This window comes from Camponotus vicinus, unplaced genomic scaffold (genome assembly GCF_025532165.1).
Source record: "Camponotus vicinus isolate PSW18456_S1 unplaced genomic scaffold, iyCamVici1.0 SCAF_2, whole genome shotgun sequence".
Lineage (NCBI taxonomy): Eukaryota > Metazoa > Arthropoda > Insecta > Hymenoptera > Formicidae > Camponotus > Camponotus vicinus.
This window is the reverse complement of record NW_028141956.1, coordinates 4,402,730-4,426,199: the sequence shown is the minus strand read 5'-3', so window position 1 is coordinate 4,426,199 and position 23,470 is coordinate 4,402,730. Positions and strand designations below refer to the sequence as shown.

The 23,470-nt window shown below is 41.8% G+C and overlaps 1 protein-coding gene and 1 long non-coding RNA gene across 4 annotated transcripts in view; one reads left to right on the top strand and one right to left on the bottom strand.

Annotated features, from left to right (window-relative positions):
- Positions 1-11,168, top strand: part of LOC145967297 (uncharacterized) — a 130,657-nt gene extending 119,489 nt beyond the window's left edge. The window contains exon 4 of the long non-coding RNA XR_014437332.1: positions 7,648-11,168. This is a non-coding gene — a long non-coding RNA (uncharacterized LOC145967297). The remainder of the gene's footprint in view (positions 1-7,647) is intronic.
- LOC145967294 (MAP/microtubule affinity-regulating kinase 3-like) overlaps positions 1-23,470 on the bottom strand; it is a 206,120-nt gene that overhangs the window by 118,730 nt on the left and 63,920 nt on the right. The gene's annotated exons all lie outside the window — the stretch shown is intronic.

Below are 23,470 nucleotides of genomic sequence, written 5' to 3'. Positions count from 1 at the left end.
GGAGAGGAAAGTTTCACTTTGCCTTGCCTCTCTCGGCGCTTTTTTTTCCAACGTATCCTTATCCTCGCGCTCTCCCACGCGCAATAAATAAACCGTCCGCAAAGTCGTTTGTCGAGAACGCGCGTTATTCCGCGCAATTATGCGAGCGTTATCGCTACCTCCGCTCTGTGGTACCCGGGAATTCGCTTATCCGCGATGAGATCGCTAAAAATTCGCCGGTAACGAGTCACTTTGCTTATCGCTGATTGCGCGCGCGGGTTCTCAAATTTTAGCCGTCGCGGTCAAGAGAGCAGCCTCTATTTATAAGCTCTCTACAAGTTTTTATTATAAAAATTCTTTTTCTATCTAATATTTAATTGAAAAATAATCGAATCTCGACATTGGAAAAGACGTGCATTTATTATAACGTATACACTGTATTTAACGTTGCCTTTTTCCCTACTGGATTATCAATCTTTGACTCTTTAATCGCGATTTCGCAAAGTGAATTCTTAGTAATCGAGACTTTTTTTCCATCAGAAGGGCGTGCTAACGATTTTCCGAAGTTTACGAAGGAGACGACATTGAACGGCCTCCCACCTCGTAACTCATTCGGTCGCGCAGGGTCAGGGGTCGCTCCTGGGGTGCGTCCGAAACTCCGGCAGTTACCGAGACCGCTGTCGACATAAATTGCGTCGACCTTTGCCGCGAAAATTTTAGGTTTCGGTATCCGACACGCGCGCGCGATATACACGTTTAATTGTCACGCTCCCAGCAGCTACATCAACCCGATATACGCTTAATTGACCGCTGATTAACGCCGAGGCTCGAGATGTATACCGCTGTTAAATTATCTCGATTCTCATATCAGCCGAGAAACACGACCGGACGCTTTGAAGCGGACGTGGATGAATAGCAACAAGGGACAATCGTAACATTCGAGATAATCCGAACCCTTAGTTGCTCGTGTACGAGCTCGAGATAAGATTAAGTTACGTTCTCTGCGAACGTGCGACGTATAGTTGGGGAATAATAAGCGGAGAAAGTTTTTCCGCGACGAAAGTAAAATCGCGTATGCGTTGATTTTCCACTTTTTCTGCGAAATATAGGTATGGTTCGACTCGAATTGTGCTCGATCACATCGCTGGATGTAGGCGCAAGTTGCTCTCGCCGGGATGATCTCGGCAGCTCGATCGTTAAGAGCGAGAGGCAACAACGTTGCTCCGAGTACGCGAGATCCGATGAGATTTATGGCTCGGTGGTGGCAATTCGCCAAGATGTTTCGCGGCGCACATCGCGGCCGGTCGATGGTTACAGGGCAGAAGGAAGATACGAGAGGAAGATACCGGTCGCGAAGATATTACCGATAGGTCCCGGGAAAATGGAGAACGAAGCCAGGACGAAGCGAAAGATCAAGGTGTCTTAATCGATTTATTCGATTTAACGATTTACTTAAATCTTTAGATCCTGGAAGGATCTAAATAGATGTCTAATTTCTGCGTAAACATCTTCAAACATTTATATTCTTAGATATCAACGTAAAGATCTTAAAAATTTGCATCCTCTGGACACACAAGTCTTTAAACCAATTTTGAAATCTTTCGTCCAAGAGATTATAATTGTCATCCTTGTGTCTCGCCTAGACGTTCTTGCAGCCGAAAATTGCACGTAAATGCATCGTTAAATAGTGGAAATGAAGTCGTAAAGCGGTGGTGGAAAACCGCGAGCAATGTTTGACTCGTTATTCGTGCGCGAGTATTTTCCATGCCATCGCAAACATTTATTCACGCGCTCGAGGCAACTGCGTAAATTAGAGGCTGCCGGCTGTGCGACTATATTTGAAGTTGGTAATCATAATTATGTTTAGCGCGGGGAAAGTTTGCCGCGTCAAATAATTTTGCGCGTCTCGGCCACACGTAAAATATTCCGAGACCTAAACTCCCCTCGGTACGTCCTGTCCGCATAATCGAGGCTAACGCGTCAATTATCCCTCTCGTGCCAAATTTTCGTGTAAATTGAAAAACAACGATAGCACGGGGAATAACGGGAAATTGTTAAAATAAATAAGCTTGGGGGAGAATAATCGGTCAATTTCAATGCAGAGAAAACAATTTTATTATTCTTAAATTGTATATTTTCGCGCGTTCGTGAAAAAAAAAGTTAACAGAATATCTTCGTTGATTTATCTCCCAGATATAAATCTCATCGTGCATTATTATCCGTCGATTACGCTATCTTGTAGACACCGGATTTTTGCATCGTTACGTTGAAATCAAATATCCACGGAGGTAAAGCGAAAGGAGAGCTCGCGAAGGTCGCGGCAAAATGAGCAAGACGTCGCGAGCACCTCCTACTTCGTCGAGGCGAAGAAGAGGTTTTCGTGGCGAGCTCGAAGAGATCCGGAGGCCGAAACTCGACGGCCGATCGTTAAACCTGAAGGATCCCGACCGCGTTCCGTTAAGCCGTGAAAGGTCACCGAGAGTAGCAGCGGCAGCAGCGTCGAAAAGAAAAATTTCCAAGAGATAAATCCTGCGTCCGAGAAAGAAACTCTGATCGCTGAGAGAGAGAGACTCGCCCGCAAAATTTCCGAGCGCGTCGTAAAAGCGTCCTGATTCATTGCCCGAACGCTTTCGATTCCGCGAACGCGTGCATAATTTCGCGAGTCTTGCGTACAGAATTTCGCTACGTGATGTATACGCGCGAGGATTTGCGAGGACCAAATCTAAAAAAATGCGAGGCAAACACGACTTTTTATTGCCGGGCGATAAAATTCGCGCGTACGAGGCTTTAGGAGATCTTAAGATACGCGTATTTTACGCCCACGACATTTCCACCGAAAGAGGAGAGTAAAGGAAGGCACGTTCCTCTCTCTCTCTCCCTTTCTCTCTTTTTCTTCGTTTAACGCGGAAAAAAAATTCGAGCGCGATTTACGTACGTCGTTAATTCCTTTCCAATGACGCGACTGACAGATGTTGATACGCTTCGCGCGTAAACAAGTGTAAACTGCTGGCCAAAGAATTGCGTACTAATTTTGTGTAATCTTTCGTAATACATTCGTGGAAATTTTAGAAGAAAAAGAGGAATACAAATATCCTTACATAAATATCCTTATGAAAGTAATACTAAATATCCTTATTACACTCTTGGAAAGTTTGCACACGATGTTTATTGCAATCTTCAACAAACTACTGCTTAACTTGTCGCGCTGTAATGTGGAACGTAATTTAACTATCGTGCAACTATCCGTGCATCTCGGTGGCTAAAAAATCGGCGAACGATCCCGTTGCGAGCTACCGCGCTGCAAGCTCGTATGTCGTACGCGAGCTAATGACGATTCTAAGAGCACGTTGCTCTGAAAATTTGCATTGCGCTTTGCATAATTTCCCGGGGCGAGGGAATAAACAGTCTAGCGTTCGCGAGACGGTCACTGGGAGTCCTCGGGCGACGTGCGAGAAAGAAACGAGCGATTCAAGGGCGCAGCTTCTCTAGATAAGAAACGTCTCGCCTGGAGATCCGGTCGCGATCTATCGCGGGACGACCACGATCTAAAATTCTCTCTTTTTGACTTACGGCGCTCTTGGAAAATAACATAGGTAAATTTTCCCTTTAATCATCCGATTGAACCTTGAATATCCGCGTGTGTTGTCTATTATTTCTTCCAATATTTTTCTCCTTGACGTTCTCCTTTCATTTTGTATAGGCTCTTCATCAATCACATTTCTGTGGAAGAATACTTTTGTACGAAATATCTTGATAAATTGCTTCGAGTTATCTCTCTCGCCATCCAAATCCCACGGTAAAGATTCTTGTTATTCTCCGTTTTAATATCCGGATGGAAACGCGGCTCTAAAGGGGCATGATCAATAATCTCGAGAGGCGCCATCGATACCGTGTCCAAGTATAACTTTTAACGGGCAGCGCGAGAAGTAATAAAGGGAACGTGCGGCCGGAATCTTTTTTTCGAGAGAAATAAAAGGACGTAATGTATCGGCGTATCGGAAAGCCGCAAGCAACTATCAGCCCGCGAACGTAAAGCTCCAAGACACGTGTGCGACGAGTAAAAAGTACATTATGCGCGCCTCATGGTGATAAAAGTTCAAAGGGAGGCAGCAGAAACCAGCTTGAGCGGCTGACATACTCAACATCTATCGATCTTTCATCTCATCATTTGTATTATACAGTAAACATTTAATGTAATAATAAGTGAAAGACGAGATGAAACACTCGAGATGTTGGAAATCGTGAGCCTTAATTAAATATTATTTATTTTATTAATTTATTCTTATTTATTAGTAAAAGTATAAATTACGGTATTTAATTAAATTTACGTGCATACAAAATTATAATTATATTCATAATAGATGCTGCAAAGACACATTACTCTCAATAATATATATCAATGGATTTTTTCCATTCGTATTATTTTTGAATTAAATATTTTCTAAAGCTCGATATCCCAACATGTCACTTAACGTATCAAGATGATTAGATGATAAATGATTTGAAAATCGAATAAATAAGTTCCTATATTATTGGACGGTTTTATATCTATCGGTGCAAGTTACACGACGTAGTGCATAGAAATTTCAAAGAAGAGAGAGAAACCTATGGCGAGGTCGAGCACGAGGCAGAGCGGTTAAAATCGAATAATAAAAAGCCGAAGATTCTTTGATCGGGCGATCTTCAAAGAGCAACGGATAAAAGACGTCCTCGTAACTGTCGCGTCTGTGTCGTATCAACGACGGTAGCGCGATGCTCGCGTCGCGAGCAGTTTCTGTAACGTGCTCCGAATTATCGCGCTCTCGCGCGGCCACAGCAGCGGTTCCTCCTCCTCTCCTGAAACATTTCGAAACATCCCCGGCATATAAACTCTAGCACGAGGTGTCAGTCGGCGTAAAAAATTAACGCTCGCGGTAAAAGTTAACGAGATTACGTTTCCTGCGCGGCTAAAGCGATTTATTCGCGCGCGAGCGGTTTTTTACTTTTATGACGATGGTGCGTAAAGGAACTAAAATGTGGCGACAAAAACGGATATTACATTATGCGCGGTATTACTCGGCAAATTTAATATTTTATTCGCGTACGTGTGCGCAAACGCGAATGCGAAAGAATAGGCCTGTGCGGAGTGTTTTCCGCTTGATGACGTATAAAGCGAGGAGTAATGGATGAATAATTTCTTTTTGAGGGGAGATTTGCAGATTGCGTAGGACTTACTAATTCAGATGGAATTTTTTTTCTAATAAACGAATAATATGTATAAAAAGAGAGAATAACAGGCTTGACTTGAAAATTCGGGACTTTTAATATTCAAAATTTGCTCGGAAATACTTGAAATAAGTAGGGAAAAACGTCGCAGATTTTCCAGCAGCAACTTTTCATGGTTGACGGACTGACAATTTTCGTCTTCCGAGTCGCGGGCGTGGCTGGAAGAAGCAGAAGGTTTTATCGTCGAAGCGTTTTTCCGTGACGAGCCTTCCTAAAAACTGCCGGGAAATTTTCTCTCTCTCTCTTTTTTAGAATCGCAAGCATAACCGGCCGATCCCATTGCAGCACCCTTAAAGAGGGTCGCCCTTTATCTGTATTTTATAGCTAGAACGAAGAGCGGAGGCGTCGTCGTACTAACGATTCCTCCTGCGACCCTTTGCTTCCTCGCCCATCCTTTCCCCCCCTTCGGCTCCTTTCCTTTAAGGCGTCGCGCTTGTGTCCTTTACCCAGTTTTCAATGTGCCGAATCTTGCACGTGCTTGCCCCCGGGGCCGGATGATGTATTTTTTAACTGCCGACGACACAAATAGTCTAATCTACAGCGCTATTACCGCGCCTTTTATAGCGCATAAATCAGATCGGTCCAAGTGGAGCCGCAGCCCGTGTCTAATCTGTCCCTCGGCCTCCGATCCGTTCTTTGCCCTTCGATCCGTCGCCACTTTACTCGGTCGTTCGACAAAAAGCTCGGACGATACGAAGATAAAGAAAATGAGATAAGATTCATTGGCTCATTCATATACAAGACGATTGCATAAATGTGTGTATGAATAGTCACCTATTTTCGAAAATTAAATTACGATGCAAATTTTATTGTAGAATAAAATTTATTTGAATATAACGCATGCAGTATTAAATTGTCTTTGATTTGTTTTTGTAAAAATGATAAAGTGCTTTGCACTTTATACGTAAGACGAGAGTCGATTGCCCATTGGGCCGTTGCCCTTTCTCTTCTCGCGGAGAACCTTCTTGCTGCGCTCGAGGAGATCCTCGGGACCACGACGTTCTACGTTGATTGATCGCGTTTGCCCATCGCACGCTTTTCTGCCCGAGTCTAATGTTCTTTTTAATACCTGTTTACAACTAACTGCCTCTCTCTGCGCTCTCGTGTTTCTCGTGTGACTCCATATTTCGGGTCGCACGATGTGCACAGCGCCCACGAAAGAGATATGTAATGCCATATATTATACGATGTAGCATATATGTAAGTTGTTAATGTGGGCGGAGGGAGGAGGGAGTGTTTTTCTGTTTGTACAAATTTTTTTTATTTTGAAAGATAAAAAGAGATTTTATGAAAATATAATAGTGTATGCTCTGGATTTAAAATTTGTGAGAGTTCGATTTTTGTAATTTTTCAATACTTTGTATATAGCTTCTTTAAAGATAGATTCTTACATTTTGTAAAACTACCCTTATTATTCTAATATTGCATGTAAGTAACCATGAATAAGAATATAGTAGATAATATATACAGGGCTTGAGGCAACATAGTAAGCAACCATGAGGGACTCATAAAACATGTGTGTGAGATTCTTAGCTCATATTTATTTATAGATTTGGTTTATATGAGAGATCTTGACAATAAAATATTACGTTTTTTTTTTTTTCGAAAATCTATATATTGCACGTGCAAGAAATCGACTGTAATTTTAACAAGTAAATTTTAACATGCAATATATTATAATTTTTCTCCCTCTCTATCTATCTATCTTTATCTATCTCTTTTACATGATTGATATTATTAATTCGAAAAGTGATTTACATAAATAGCTCTTGAGATGCTAACTACTTACATGTTGATACATTTTTTTAATTGTTATACTTGCTTTATATCATGTCACTCGCGTTTTTATTGCGAGATAGTAAATTGTATCACGAGTTTTAAATTGAATTCACTGTAATAGCAGCGAGTAAAGTATGTAATTGACTGGCTTTTCCAGTTCTTTGCCGAAACATAATAAAACACCTATCTATCCGTTTAACATTTTACGAGCGTGTCCCTCGCACACTCTCTCTGGCGACGTAGAGTCCTTAAAATCGCAGTTCAAAACTGGTAGGCCGCGTGCACATTGGTGAGCGATCAATTTCGAGCCATGAATCTGCAAATTGTTTGAAATGACGAATGTGAATCGCTCGTTAAATAAAATCAAACTGTACGTAATATAAAGATATATACATATAACGTCCACCGATATAATTTATAAATCATATGTTGAGAAATAATTAAAATATTCTACAAACCATAAATCTTTGTCCCATTTTTACATCATTTTGGTGAAGATCAGTAACAAATACTGATACATTTTCTCTCTCTATCAAATATATTTTACAATTATCTCATTATTTATTCTTCACAGAATTCTCAATTATTCTATTCTTTATTTATTTATTTTTTTTTTTTTTTTAGGAAATGACAGAACCCTCATCGCTCTCGTCGCTCCGATGTGCACGCAGCTTACGGCCGCAACTGACTTGGGAGGACGCGACGTGGTCCATGCAGTCGGTGCCGGTAAATCTTTTCTGGCCGCGCGCAGGCCGCGACACGAAACGGCGTGTCAAATGCGGGAAAAGAGCTCGGCCGGGGCCATAAACGCGAGGAAAGAGATCCTTTCTGTGCGGTCGAAATACACGCGCGCACACGTAGGTAGGTGTACGCTACGGCTCTCGGCGACGAGGCCGTTGCGGCCTATCCGGGACGACCGCAAGCGGAACACCGCAGAGTTCCCGGTACCCCGGACGAATGCATCGCGCCGCGCCGTCGCCGTCGTTGTGCATTCGAAGGGGGACTTCGAGACAGGCGTCACTGACCGAAAAAACTCATTCTTTCTCGCAGCAAAGGAGCAGAAAGCAGAAAGCCGTGGCGCGGTGCACCGCGGCCCGCTCGTAAAAATATTATTTACGTCCGTCGCAATGGCCGCCCGATCGCGCGCCGCTTTAAGCCACACGGGCCCCGCACTCTCCTCCTTTTTCCGGTCCTTCCTGATGTATAATGTAAAAGCGACGGAGCTCTTCTAATTCGGCGTCATCTAAAGATCTGTAGATCTTCACGCTTTGCGTGAATCGTATGGAAGAAAATTGTAAGAGCAGGAAAGGGAGTCCAAGTTTCTGTCTACTTTGCGTGTGGATAATTATGCGAGTTTAATAAGCCAACAACTATGTAAATGATACTTAAACTTTACTCCGAAGTGCGATTCGCGTGCGAATGCGGCTGCATGATGCCTGTCATCGATGTACACATTCGCGGGGATCGTTTGCGTTGGAATCCCGCTTGATAAATGAGTTTGTTTACTTCACCGCACGCATAGCCTATCGTCTGTCTTTGCGGTCTTCGACTACTTAGACGGCCAGAGTCTTCGGTGCATCCGCGGGTTTGTCGCGAGTCACCGAGCCATAGCCCGGAATGTCTATCTCGTCACCGGGGGGGTTTCTAGAGTGCCGAATAGCGGCCGCGTATTCAAAGAACGTTCACGTCAAACCTCTCATCGCGAAGATAAGAGAGGAGAAGCGATAGTAGCGCGGGTGGGATAGACAAGAGAAAGAGGGAGAGAGAGAAGTCCACAGTGAACGACCGAACGAGGAGAAAGAGTGCAACGACACGGTGTAGTTGTAGCGGGGAAAGCAAGCGACAACGACGACGACGACGAGGATGATGTCGGATGGCGAGGAGACCGGAGAGGTGGAGGTTGCCGATGGAGCCGAGGAACGAGCTCGGCCGCGCCCGGGGGAGATTATGATAATGCCGGCAGACGTTTCGGGGCCGTAAAAATAATATGATAGTGTCTCGGCACGGCTACCGGGTACTTTGGCCGTTCGCGTGCACGGTGATTCATTCCGGCGCGATAAAAAGCGACGTGACTCAAACTTCAACCGAGAGAGAGGACATGTACACGTGCACTTCTCTCTCTCTGTTTCTCCTCCGCTTTCTTTCTGCACTTCTCTTTTTGTTTCTATTTTTTTCTTTCTTATTTTTCTGTTTTTTTTTTGTACGCAGCCCTTTGCAAATGCGTCTGCGATCACAAGAAGGAACACCCGTCCAACTTTTCGACGTTCGCAAAACTTGCGATTTGATTCGATATCCGAGGATTAAAGCCGGTATAAGCTTGCGACAATTTTCATTTCAATCGCGAACATTATTCGAAGATTGAAAATGTTAAAAAGGACGTTCTGAATTTTTACCGTGTGCCGTTATGCGACTCTTAAATGATTTTTTAAAATCCTTTTTACGACTCAAGTGCGAGAAGTGGTTTGATTGCTTTGAATAACTTCGTCGGAATTAAAAAAGGGAAAAAGAAATTTGACGATATTAAGATTTTATGTAAATGCGTAATCCACAACGTCCTACTTTGTGTCAGTATTTCAATCGGATTATATCAATGAAATATATTCGTGTAAATGCAGGAAATTAAAATAATCGATAGGATGACAGCGAAAAGCAATGTGTAAGAAATGATTAAATTATTATTAAAACCCATGACCCTTAAGAAATTCTTAATTAAAATATTCTTACAGAGATCTAGATCACGAATTATTTTTTAAATGATAATTTTATTTTTCGCATTATTATTTTATCGTACTTAAGTCTTCCCTTATTTCATTCCATCTACATTCATAGATCGCAGATGAATGTTCTATATTAATATCTTTGCAACAATAACGCTAGTTCTCTCGTAAAAGGGAACGCAAAGAGGGAAAGGACGAGATTCCATTATGCTAAAGATATCATTCGATAATCGTATATACGGTCGTAAACGTCGTTTATTTTCAATAACCGACTCCATCGATAAAGATCGAGCGCTCGTCGTCGCGTTACGACGTTCTACGGGGCCCATTCCTACTATTTACTCACTCGTACCGTGACAATTCACGGTCTTAGCGTCTTCCGAACGATCGACGGATTTTTATGACGCGCATTCGCTTTCCTCTTCCCGTCTCGCTCCCGGTAGGAACGATCGCGGCGACGTTGATTGCTCGATAAAAGTGACGTCGGCCGTTCGGCGCGCGATGCTAAGTGTCCCGCGCGATCGCGATATGACGCGAAATACGAGGCAGGGCCTCTTGTGCCGGCACAAAAAGGGCCGATGCGCGAAAACGATCGAGGATAATGGCGAATCCGATTTTACATATAAGGAACGCGTTGCATGCGTATGTGCGTTCGCGTGCACGCGCGCCACATGCCAGCGGAACGATCCTCGTTAACCCCGCGAGCTGTTGCACGGTTGTATCGAGAATGTGTACATAAGTGTATATAAATTAAGGAATTACGAAAATATTCTTACGACGTCATTTTATGAGAATGCCGATAAATGTACAATGTTGTGTGCGATATCCAAAGCTAGAGATACAGAGGTTACCGATATTGAGGAAGTAAATCTGATGGAGCGATTTTAAAAATAATCGAGACAACTGTATTATATTTTTAAAAACGTATCAACATTTTTCTGCAATCTAAAAATAATTACTTATTAAAAAAATAGTATACAATGTTGAGATAAAATCTGATAACTTTGAGACATCCAGTGTAAATTTTTCGGAGTAACAGAAACAGGCAGATCGCCGATCATGGACGACGTCGAGTTCGATGGGGTAAACTTGCCCGCATTGAATTCGTACATCGATTATCCGTCGTACGAGCCGCGAGGCCCTGTTACATGGACCAAACTGGGCCCGTAATTACTGGGCTGGTTCACTTATACGCGGTACCGCTATTTTTGCCGTACGCCGAATAAGCGCTTGCACCGCGACCTGCCCCAAACTAACCCGGTGGACATTCCGATGGGTCTTGAAAGATATCGCGTCACGCTGTTAAAATTTAATTAAAAATAATAATTTAGAAAATAGTTAAATCTGATACAAAAAAATAAATTAATTTTTTAGACGATATATTTAATTACTTTATTAACCAAATAATTTCTTTCGTTAGATATCTTTAGTCGCAATAAACCGTATTAAATCTATCTATATGTGAATTAATTGAAGAGAATTTATTAATATCAAATTTATATAAAATTTATTAATAAATTAAATTTGTCGCAAATTTTCGAAGGAAATAAAGATCGATACCGTTTGAAAATTGATTTCTACCAGCTCCCGGGAATCGATTCCTACCAGTATCCCGGGACGTTCTCGACCGAACAATTTTAAAACGCCGAATCCGTGAAGGGTTTAACGGTAGATACCTCTCGCAGCACGCCCAGTGAATTTACGAGAGGAAACGCGGCCTTGGTTATTTGTCGACGTCTTCGGCATTTATTTTTCTTGGATCCCGCGGGGCCAACCATCGGTGCCCGCCGTCGCTAGTGTATTTCTGCCGTTGCTTTTCCGCGGTACGCCCGCTCCCGTGGCATCGTCGTGGCGCGATGAAAATTCACGGATGCACTCGGCTGCCGGATGCAGTTTGCATAATGCGGTAGTAACTTATCGCGCCTGCATATCGTTGCCGGGACGCGGCTTGACCGCGAACACACACTGCGGGACATCGTCTGATTTTTTCGCGCGATAGCTCCGTAAATGGTAACGTGGTGATTAGCAACTTATGGCCCAACGGCTATACAGGATGTTCCGCAACTGCGACGCGTTAATATCGTAATGTGCGATATCGCCGCCTATATATCCCTTACTTAATTACAAATGAATTTCACGTGAGAAGTATTTTTTTCAAATCTAAGGAGATTAAAAATGAAGAGTTTAAGAAATGAGATCAACAAAAGATTCTCTCATATCGATAAAAAGAATTATACAGTATACGAGTTACCGGAATAAATATGATACACGCAAACTAATCTGAAGAAACGACGTGTCTTAATTTCTCGTCGGAATCCTACATAATCGCGTGTGACGTCATCCGAGCAACCTCGTTCGTCCTCAGCGACGGAGATCAATTTTAATGGCATTATACGTTACCCTTGACGATCTGCCACGTGGAATTTCAAGTACGCGCGAGAACGTCGCGAATTATCCTTCTGCTTGCTCGCTCTCGTACGAGCAATGTCCTTACACACAATCGCCCACCGTACGATCGTATACAATCACTTCGTAAGAAGAGTATTATTATATTACGCGACCTCGAGACACATCGCGCGAATACCGTGACTACGATACGCGGACGGAACTAAATCGTTTTCCGTAATGGCGGTAATTATGCGAGAGGCATTCTTCCATTATAAGTTTTTCAATTACAGCATTCCGCGTGGCTTCCGTTTATTAGAGAGGAAGCCTCCATCGCGCGGGAGGCGAGGCGGCGGCGAATTTTTCTGACGGACAATTTCCCTAGGGGGAATTGTGTTCGGCTAATCATCGCGATATATACGCGCGACATCTCGTAAACATTGATACGTTATTACTGACTTTGACTTTACGACCGCGTAAAGCGCAACGACGACGTAGGTGCACGGCATAGCCACGGAGACACGCGAATTGGCTGTAAATTCTACGAGCGGCTACGTTATAGTAGCTCGCGTTGTTTAATTAATTTCACCGCCGGATTAAACGTGGATTCGCCTAATTGACTGTCGTTCAAATAGATATATCGCTCTTTCGGAATGCAACTTAATAATGCGGAAGATTTTTTCAAATTAAGAAGCTTGTTTTAATCATGTGAATGATGCACTTCGAAATATACTCAAGATGGGAAATCTTTTAAAAAATCATAATTCGTTTATTACGAGATATATACACATAACTACACTATTAATCAATTATATTTAATTTTTGATTTATATAATCTAGATTTATTTTTATTATTAATTTTCCAGAAAATTATTATTATTGTAATTCTTATGTTTTTATTACGCTATATCTTTGACATTAAGATTATAAATAATGATTTGACTTAATAATCAAATTTTAGAGTTTCATAAATTCACTACAAATTCGGCGCTCCTGCCTCAATTCGATCGTCCAGCCATCCCCACGTTTCGTTTCTCAGCGACATGAAGGGATTAACTTTGTCCCCTCCGTGTTAGACCTCCCATCGTTCTCTCGCGAATATCCCCCCCGCGTCGCGGCTTTGCGACGCTCGTGCACCCTTCGTGCTGCACCCACTTTCGTTTTCGCTGTCGATTGTGGATTTGGCAAGCCCAAGTGGTGCCGCTCCCACGCGACAGGACACCAGAGGGACCTCGGGGGTTCGATGGATGAATTATTTACCCGATTATGTCGCAGAGTGACAGTCTGCCGCCCCGTCCGACTCCAAGGCCAGGCTGCATTATTAATGCGAACGAGACGAAAGCGCTCCTTACGACGAGTCTTTACCTGGAACTTGCCAGCGGCTGCTTACGAATTCCTCTTTGACGCATTACTACTTGGTCTGAGAGCGGATAATTGTTCTAGTATCGAGTGTTCATTTTACAATGTCGTTCTTAAGCGATTGTTAAGGAGTTGCTATAAATTTCGCGATATTAAATCCTATGGAAATATCTTAAAATATTATACATAATTTTGTCAAAGTATGTATTACAAACTCTCTAGATGTATTTCCTATTTTTTTTCTCCTCGTAAACTTGTGTTAACAAACGTACCCGACAGTCTGACCGAAGGTTAGTAGATAATACCTCCTGAGGATTATCTATTATCACCCGCTTCCTTGGTATCTTCTATCGGGATTACGTATAAACCTCTTTGCTGCAGAGCCCCCTTCCCGCACCTCGTCTCTTTAGCTACCCTCGCAGGGGACGTTCTCGCGAGATTTTCGATAAGGTCTTAACCTTTCTTCTTTCCTGCCTCCGGTTTCCTCCGCCGAATAAGCCGTTCTTCTTCATTCCGTTTACCGAGTAAGCCTCGCTCGTAATTCGTACCATCGATCCCAGTAGCGTAACTCGCCCGATTTCGTTTTACATCCCCGGTAATACCGTTCAATTATTTCGCAATATCGCGTCTTAATGAAGAAGAAGATTCTCCGTTTCTTAAATCAAACCACGGTAATTTCGCCAGAATATTATACGATAAATACGAGCGCGTGCGCCGATAAAAGCTTATTCAAAACTCTGTCTTTTCAACTCTGGCCCCCTTCCCTCCTATTATAAATTGTATGACGCATGGCACGACGAGGCAGGCTTGGAAAATGGCGCGCCTTATTACAGTCATTCGTTTTCGTTAACGAAAACGCGGCGTCGCGGTGGAGGAGATTTTCACGCTTGAATTTCGGGGTTTTCGTTACGGGTGATTTGTTTCCGCGCTAGGTAAAGTCTTGTATTACGCTGAATAAACATGTAGCTTGAGAATTTTCGGTGATTCATGATTCATAATGTCGAAAACAGTTACCGCTTGAGAATGGAACGATATCGAGAGAAGGATCTTTCTTTCTCGTCGCAATCGCTTATTTTTTCGCTCGCATAAATTTTGCCGATGCTGGAACTACTTTCACGATTGCTATAAATTCTTCGATGTGATCTGGATAAATGAAGAGATCGTTTTCCGCGCGACGACGAGAAGAGGGCGAATTAACGCGGATATTCGCGCGTGCGCGCGCGAGCTGGGCGAGACTTTAGCCGAATCGTTTCCGGTAAATTTCCCTCCGACCGATAGGCCGCCGGTATGCTCCGGCAGATCGTAGCCAGCCCGATATCGGAACTCGCGCTTCGAAGCACACGCGACTTAACCGTCCGGAAAATTTTTAAAATATCGAGCGTCGTCGCGCGAGAGAGCGGCCGTCGCCGGGCGATCCCGGATTCGAGCGAGTTTAAAGGCGAATTTACACGCTTCGCTCTCCGGTCGATCGCACTAGATGAGTCACGCAAAGCGGGCTCGCCACTGGATGGACCATTTTTTATTCAGACATTTTTTATTCGTACACCGGTTTGCGCGAATGTCTTTGACCGGTACTCGTTCGAAGAGAGCGAATTGGATAACGACTCACCTTCTGTTATCGTTCAATGCGACTAATCGTCCTCGTTATTCATCCCGTTCGGCTTTTTTCACTTTGTACGACTCGCACGTGATGCATTCGTCAAAAGCGAATTGTGCAAATTCGCCTTAAATGGCGAAAGCAAAGAGCCGCGCGCTATTCATACGATGAGAGAATGTCGCATAGTTGCCCGATTACCAGTCATCATCTCGAGCGCGAGAGAGAGAGAGAGAAAAAGAGAGAGATGCGGCAAGTTTGCTCGTAAAACTCCTTCGACCGACTACTTTTATGCGCCCCGTGCCTTCCTCCCCCTTTCCGCCTCGCTTCGCCGTTCCCCTTTCTCAAATGCCATCGTGTTACGGAAGGGAGAGGGTCTCCGTAGAGTTGCAGTTCCGTAATTACCGCCTGCAGTTTCGCAAAATGAAAAGTAACGAGCGCGACTCCCTCCTCTCTCTCTCACCCTTTGCCGCTTTGGGGCAGCAATTAAACCCTTTTCGGTAGCCGAGCGTCTATGTAGGCGCGATTCCGCGCGAATACGCACGTTCGTGCTTCACGCTCTCGAGAGTCCGATTCTAAAAATACCTCCGTCAAAGCTCGCGCATGCGTTATCCTTTGATTCTCTCTCTCGTTTATCTTCATCCCCTTTGCCTTTTTTTCCGCGAAATTTCGATGTATGGATGTTACAGACCGCGAGAGTCGCGCGTTTTTTTTTTATGCAGCTTTCAAAAGCCGGCCGGTAATTATTAGCCTGCAAGGAGTATGGCTCGATGTAGAAACGCTGCCGTTCGCATACTAATTAATCCTTTCATTCTTAGCATAACCACGCGGCTATTAAAAATATTTGAATGGAATGATTGACGTCGTGCGTGCAAAAACGGGCGCATTTTGATTTGAATAATGAGTACATTAATTCGCAGGTAGGAGCTAATTAAAAACATTTTCATATATATATATTTTTTTTTAATTCGACTCTGATCTGCTAAATTTTTTTAATGTTGGAATTGAATTGAAAGATGAATTCAGTTACATAAAGAAGTTTTTTCTCGGATTAATTTCACGAAATAAATTACATCGTATATATTATAATATAATTCGATGGTCGCTACAGTCATGTGTCAAAAAAATTAATTATAAACTGTAACTTTATATAATTTAATGCTGAATATTAAAATCATTCAAATATTTTTCCCTAAAAAATATTTTATTCACATCATCATTATTTTAAATTATTTTTAAATTTCCTTCAAAATATTTAGCTGCAATTCTCCAGTACAAGAAACAAGCGAATAACTTAAGAGTGTTACATTTTAATAACTTATATAAATAACTTGAATGTTAAATTAATAATTAATTTCTTAAAAAAGGACTAATGAAGTAGGAGATTAAACTCGCGCGAAAAATACATTCGATTATATGATTGTCCTCGTGAGAGATGCACCGGATGCTACCTCGTGTACCGGCCAGAAATATCCAACGGCGGACCGCATATGCTTGCATATGCGTGTATCTGGGTCTAAGAAATCAGCTATATTCGTCCGTTCTTCTCGTACAACTCGTCGCACATACGTGACCTTACCACGGGGACGGTAATATTAGAAACTCCAGCGTGTATCCGCAGATACTGACGCTCGAACGAGCATGGGTGACTACTTGTGGTCGCCCGACTGTCCATCATGGATATCGATGCATCACGATGGATAAGCAAGGAACTGAATTCATGGCACACCCATATCAATTAATTAATATTGAAATTTTATGGAGATCCGTTTTATATAAATAAATATTCTTTCTAATAAATTATAGTAATTTTTTAAATAGATCATTTAAAATTGTTTTCATATTTTCTGGCAAATTGCTTTTCAACTCTTCTTTTCAAGAGTTTCTAAAGAAATAGAATTTTAGAAAATATTAAGAATTAAAAATATATAAGATAGTTTCTCTTTTAAAGAAGTAGCGATATTTTTGATAATCGAGTATACATATGTATATCAAATTTATTTTGCTGAAATTAAAGGCTTAGCGTAAGTATGATAAAGATTGTCTTATTTTGCATTTTTTCATTCAATTTTAGTGTAATTTACTGCAAGTTGGAAAAAAATGTGTTGTTATTTTTGCGTGCGATTAAAATTTCGTATCAATTTCGGCTTGATTAACGTCGCAAACACGCCAACTTTATGCGACTGGTCGGATCGACGCGCGCGTGTAATAGTTAATAACGGTGGATGAGAACCATAAGTTTTATAACAGACGCTATGCGTCTCAGCTTTTAATTATTACGCATATTTACGTACCTGTTGCCGTGAATGTTAATTGCGACTCGCGCTCATATCGCGAATAACATTTCCTTCTGATCAACTGTGTGTACACGGCCGCACTTTTTAATTATCACGGATACGACGGCCCCGGAGCGCACACACAGACACATAACGCCTGAATAATTAACGTACTCGCGAAACCGTCCCGTTGATCTCGATAGTTGCCGTGTTCTCTCGCTGCGCTCTCATGGAATATTCAGGATAATTAGCGAGAGCCAAATTATTGGCGCACCCGACTCGCACGACAATCAGAACTGCCTCGCGTTTCGTGCTCGACCGCAATCGTCAATAATTTACAGACTAATAAGTTCCGAGGGGCAAAACATACCGAGAAGTCTAGGAACGGAGTCACTCCTACGGACGATGGTAATTAAGTACAAATTGTTTGCGGACGATTAAGTAATCGTTCGAATAGCGGGTTCTTGAGGAGAGGAAAGGGAGAGATTAATTTCCGATTAACGCTCGCTCGTTAATTTCAATAATCAAGCGCAAGTTGGGACATCGTCTGTATTGTTCACGGTAGAAAACGAGACGGGACTGACGCACGAGAGAGAAAGTTCCAACGCAAAGTATAATAACAGCGTACAAGTAAGCTAATATGTTCAAGATTGTACATACGAGGCAATTATAGCTGCCGTCAAGTGCAGAGGTCGGATTATAGGCAGCAAAGTAATTCCTAAATACGGGTTGCGTCTGGTGTGAAACGAAAGTATTAGAGACAGCGATTTCCTCTCGCGATCCGACAAACGGCGTGAATTACACCGACAATTGCGCGAATTGCTTTCTCTGTTACTGCAATCGTCGAGATCTCGCGAATCCCTCTCTGAGAAACGTATGCGTTGCCGAGTAGCCGGATTCGAAAGAATAACGTCTTTGGAATCTAAATAGCTATTCTAGCAAGATATATCCGGACGGATAATTAATGAAAGTAATTTTCGACGCGAGAGAATCACGTGGCAACTCGAATTATTGTCTCTACCTGGCTATTTTAGGGGTATTAATAATTTCCTTCGTTAATTAGAGAGTGGAGTCGAGCTCCCTCACTTTCCTAGGTATGCACCTCTAAGAAGGCTCCTACGAAGTCGCTCTAAACTACCGGATTTACGGTTAACCGTCTGCTAAACGTTTCGCGTAAACACACCGTTAACAGTGGCGAAATCCCTCCTTCCTTCCTCCAAATCTCCTCGTTTCATCCCCGGCTGTCAACGTTGCGCAATTATATATTTCCAAGAGAGAATATTATAAACGTACATCATAAAAGCATAGTGCTTTGCTGCAGTACAAGGCAACATAATATGCTACGAGCGTATTTTTCTAGAGCGAGAATAGTAGGAAAGGAAAACTAAAACTTGAAGTTATTCAAGCTACTCATATGCACACACACACACACACATACAGGATGTCCCATTTTAATCGATCACCCCGAATAACTTTTTTAATTTTGATTGTAGAAAAAAACGTTTCAGACAAAAGTTATATGGTTTCAAGGGGGACATGAGACGGTGCCATTAGTTTGACCTTGAAGAGTCAGCTGAAAGTCACGTGAAGGTCACCTCCAACTTTTTAAATGGGATACCCTATATGCTTTTGCATATTCTTGTAGCTCATCTCGAGAGCTTTCCAAAACACTATAATTAAGTTAGTTTTCATTAAGTACTTTCCGAGTTATGAGGCTTGAAATCATTTCTTAATTTTACATAAACCATAAAATATAATTGTTAATTGCAAATTACATATTTTTTCTCAAAAACAACTATGTGTTTTCTTTGCACCAATCGATTCCTCTCATTATTTTGTACATAAAAGTATTAAAGTAAGATAATCAAAAAATGAATATCTTGCTAGATATTTTATGGTTTATGTAAAATTAAGAAATGATTTCAAGCCTCACAACTCGAAAAGTACTCAATGAAAAAATACTTTATTATAGTGTTTTGGAAAGCTCTTGAGATAAGCTACAAGAATATGCAATAAAAAATATAGTGTTCCATTTAAGAAATTGAAGATGACCTTCATGTGATCTTCAAATAACTCTTCAAGGTCAAACCAATGATACCCTCTTATGACCCCCTCGAAACCATACAACTTTTGTCTGAAACATTTTTGTCTTAAACTTATGGATTTTGAGATATTTCAGTGCGTAGATTAAAATGGCCTACCCTGTATATACATGTATATATGAATGTATACATATTTCAGGAAGTACAAAGAGAGAGGCAAAACGAGAGTAATTTTCAAAAATTTGGATTACTTTGCTCTTGTTCTTCTCTTACCTACGCCATTGCGTTAAGCAATGTATGCTCAATTTTGCACGCGGCAGGCAGCCTCAATATTTCTCTCGTTTGTGTGATCAACGACCGATCGACTAATTGCCGGTAATGCCGAGTGACAGAATCAAAAGTCGTTTGCGTCGCGTATATCGCCTACGTGCATCGTGTTTACTCGCGCGAACAGAACGCATATATTGACGGGAGGGAGGGAGGCTGATGGGTGGTTCCTCTGAATCGAGATTATGAAATTATGACCGCGCATATATCACTCGCCGTTTGTGCACGCACGTTTCCCTCGTACGTTGAAGGTCCCGGGAGTCACGCGAAACGCGTATTTGAGCGCGCAATTTATGCACCGACGGCCTGCGGATGCATTCTTTTCGACACTCGAGATTTTTCAGCTTAATTTGTACGATTCTTTTTTTTCTGCCGCCTCAACGCCTAACGAGCGGGTACGCCAGCTTGGGTTAATCCTCGTTCCAATCAGCGCTCAACTTTCTTCCTCTATTTGAGGAGGGACATATGTCTTATAAGAAATCTTCATTAAATAACGAAATACGCGATAAATAGGCTTCTTCGATATTATATAGGATAATAGTAGAAATGTTTAGATTATAATTTAAAGAGAGATAATCTACATTTATTCGTAATACTTGAGGTGAGAGATATAATCTTCCACATTTATAGATCTGATGGTTTCAGCTTTATTTTTGGTATTTAAAGTGAAATAGCGGTATATCAAGTAACGCAATAGTGTCGCAATGTCAAATGCAGAAAAAGCAAATGATCGTTCGATTGTGTTCACAATTAAAATTAACATTAATTTATCCGGAATTCCTATGTCAATCGTGTTTTCAATTAAAATATCTTTAAAATGAAAAGCGTGATAAAAAAATCTAACTTCTTTCTTGGTAAAATTGACACATTGTCTTCTGCGACCCAAGCATGCCAAGTTTTTATGCTTCGTTTTCTTAAGTTTGTTTTATACAACTAAAGAATTTGCAAGAAATTTTCTTTCAAATTAGATTTCATATTTATTTCTAAATAGCTAATTTTTTAACAGCATTTAATATTTTTATTTTTGTACACTTCTCTATTTATTGTATACAAATTTGGATATTTTTTTTATGTACTTGACATGTTTTTTTATTTTTTTATTTTTTTTGAGATTTTTAAATTTTATGTGGGATATAATATACAACAGAGTTTTAAAGAGTTTTAAAAGAGAGATATAAAGTATGGAATGCAATTAAAACGAACAAGTCCAATATCGAAAATTAAGCTCGCGATTATATTGATTTGAAACTCCGATATAAAGGTACAACTGATGACTAACATAAACGCGATTCGACTTCCGGTCGAGAATGCGGCGAGTTGTCAATACCATCGACACGGTTGATCACTCCGAGAATACTCGCGCTTGAGAGATACCTGAGAACACACAGTTGGCTGGTAATTCTCTCGTTTAAATCAAACTTCGTCTCGATTAATGTCGGTCGGCCACGATTAGACTCAAATCGCAGAATATCGGATTACGCGATAGCCCCTCGTAGCGCTAATAAATGGCGGCTTGTCTGCAAGAGCATCATAGAACACGCGGCATTTCGAGCCTCGATTTCGCGTGACGTCAGTCCCATCACGGAGCGAGCGATTAGCTCGATCCTGCCTCGGATTTGTCATCTTTCCCTCTTGCCGTGGGAATTTATCATATAGATTTTCCCTTTTATTTTCGAAAAATTGGTCGCGCGCAAATCGATCGGCGCCTCCCACGCGTGAATGATACGTTTCGGACCGCGATATATATATTTTATTGCGTGCTCCCGACACATTTTGCGAGAACTATTAGAATATAAGGTTGGGCATGCCGAATGAATCTGGATTCGAGTCGGTGCCATTCCCGCCCCGAAATCTTTTATGGATTTAACTATATCATTTTCATCCGATGATCGATGGCGATACACCCGGCTTTTCGATCGTCAAGTGATTAACTTCTTCTTTCGATAAAGATATGCGTGGAGAGTTATAAATCTTGGAAATATTAATAATATGTTACTATTCTTGGAAGAAAAATCGCGAGATACGAGAAGCTTAAATATAAAGTTATCTAATGTAGAAAATTAATTATTTTACACACATGATAGACTTCAAGAAAAAAGGATATAAATATGAATTACGCTTTATATTGTTTTTATTTTACATATTTGCATTGTTTAGTATATTTATAGTTAATAGCCAAATTTAAAAAAAAGATTAAAATTAATTCTTAGGAAAGCTTAATTTGCTGGATATTAAATATTTAACTAATGCTGTAGGAATCGAATTGTGCACACTATCATGATTTTTATATGAAACAGGTTTGATGAAGAAATTTTTACTTTCCACGGATACGGAGATTGTTCGCTGAATTCAAAAATTCGGCGAATTCAAAAATTCTTGCCTCACTGGATGTCAGACGTGTTCCGTTACTCCTTTATCTCTTCAGCGAGAGGTATCGAGGAGCATTGCATTCTTGTTAGCATTCTTTGCGCGCAAAGCTAACAAATTGTCAGCGGCACTTAACGTGTCGAGCCGGGATATCCAACCGAGCTGTAAGCGGCTGGATGTTGTCGCCGCGTAAATGTAAAATAGCCTAAGGTCGAAGTAATCGAGAAACCGGTCCGCTAAATTTCCGCGCCGTTTCACGCGTATCAGACAGACCAGCGGCAACGCACCCTCTCCGCTCCCCCTCCCCCGCCCGCTCATCTCCCCTCGGAGCGAAACTTATCGATCGCGTGTGTCGCCGCGCGTAACCCTTCTTCTTCCCTCCCTCCTCCACCTTCCGCAGGCTTGTCGCTGATATCCACTCGTTCGTCATACGATCCTCTTGACTCTCACTGCTTGCCACCGTACTCGCCATTTTACACCCGATAAAGCCTCTTTACGTGTTCTCGAGACGGACCGGCAGAGCGAACGGGCAAAGGGGAAAGAAAGCGAGAAGATACGACAGTGAAGAAAAGGCACAACAAGATAGGCGTCAACTTCCTATCGCGTGACGCATTAATAAGCCGCGCGAGAAGCTCGAGGTCTCTTTTTCGAGAGGCGGCGGTCGAGATGGCGTCATGAAAGCACTCTCTCGGCGCAATCGGTCGAAATATTTTCGAGAAGAGTCTCGTAAAAATTCGAGATATCGCTTATGAGAGTATCTTCGGACGCTCGCGGCTCTCGTTCATCCGTCCATCCAGTAGCACCGACGCTCGAGTGCCCTCGTTGAACCTAACAAAAGGTCCATTCCGGGTGTTCCGAGCTTTACGACTGGCTGGAAACGAGGGGAACCGCTCCTCTCTCGATCGCTCTCTCATCAGGAGAGACCAGAGTACGCGTCGACACCGATATTTATCGGCTATGTGGCCGGATATTAAAATATATTATTCTATAATACCACATTGCAGATATATGCTTGTTTGTGCGAATGAGAGTACGAGAGACAGGAGTCGCGTTCTTCGCGCAAATGTATCATCTGTGGTTGCCAAAAGGCCGCAATATTTATGCGCGACGCAACATTTATACATATAACTTTACATTTCGAGACAGACACTTGCGCTATTTATTTATAGACTGTCAACGTTGGAAATTGCTTTTGAAGTTAGAGACAATTTTTCGAGCAAATCTTGTGTGTGATTTAAGAAAATCTCGAGATTGCATTAAATATCTAATATCAAAATTCCTGAAGAAATTGATAGATTGAAGAATAAATGGAAAATGTCGATATTTCCAACATGATAGATTAAAACATCATTCTTAAACCATCTGTTTGTCCGTTATGTC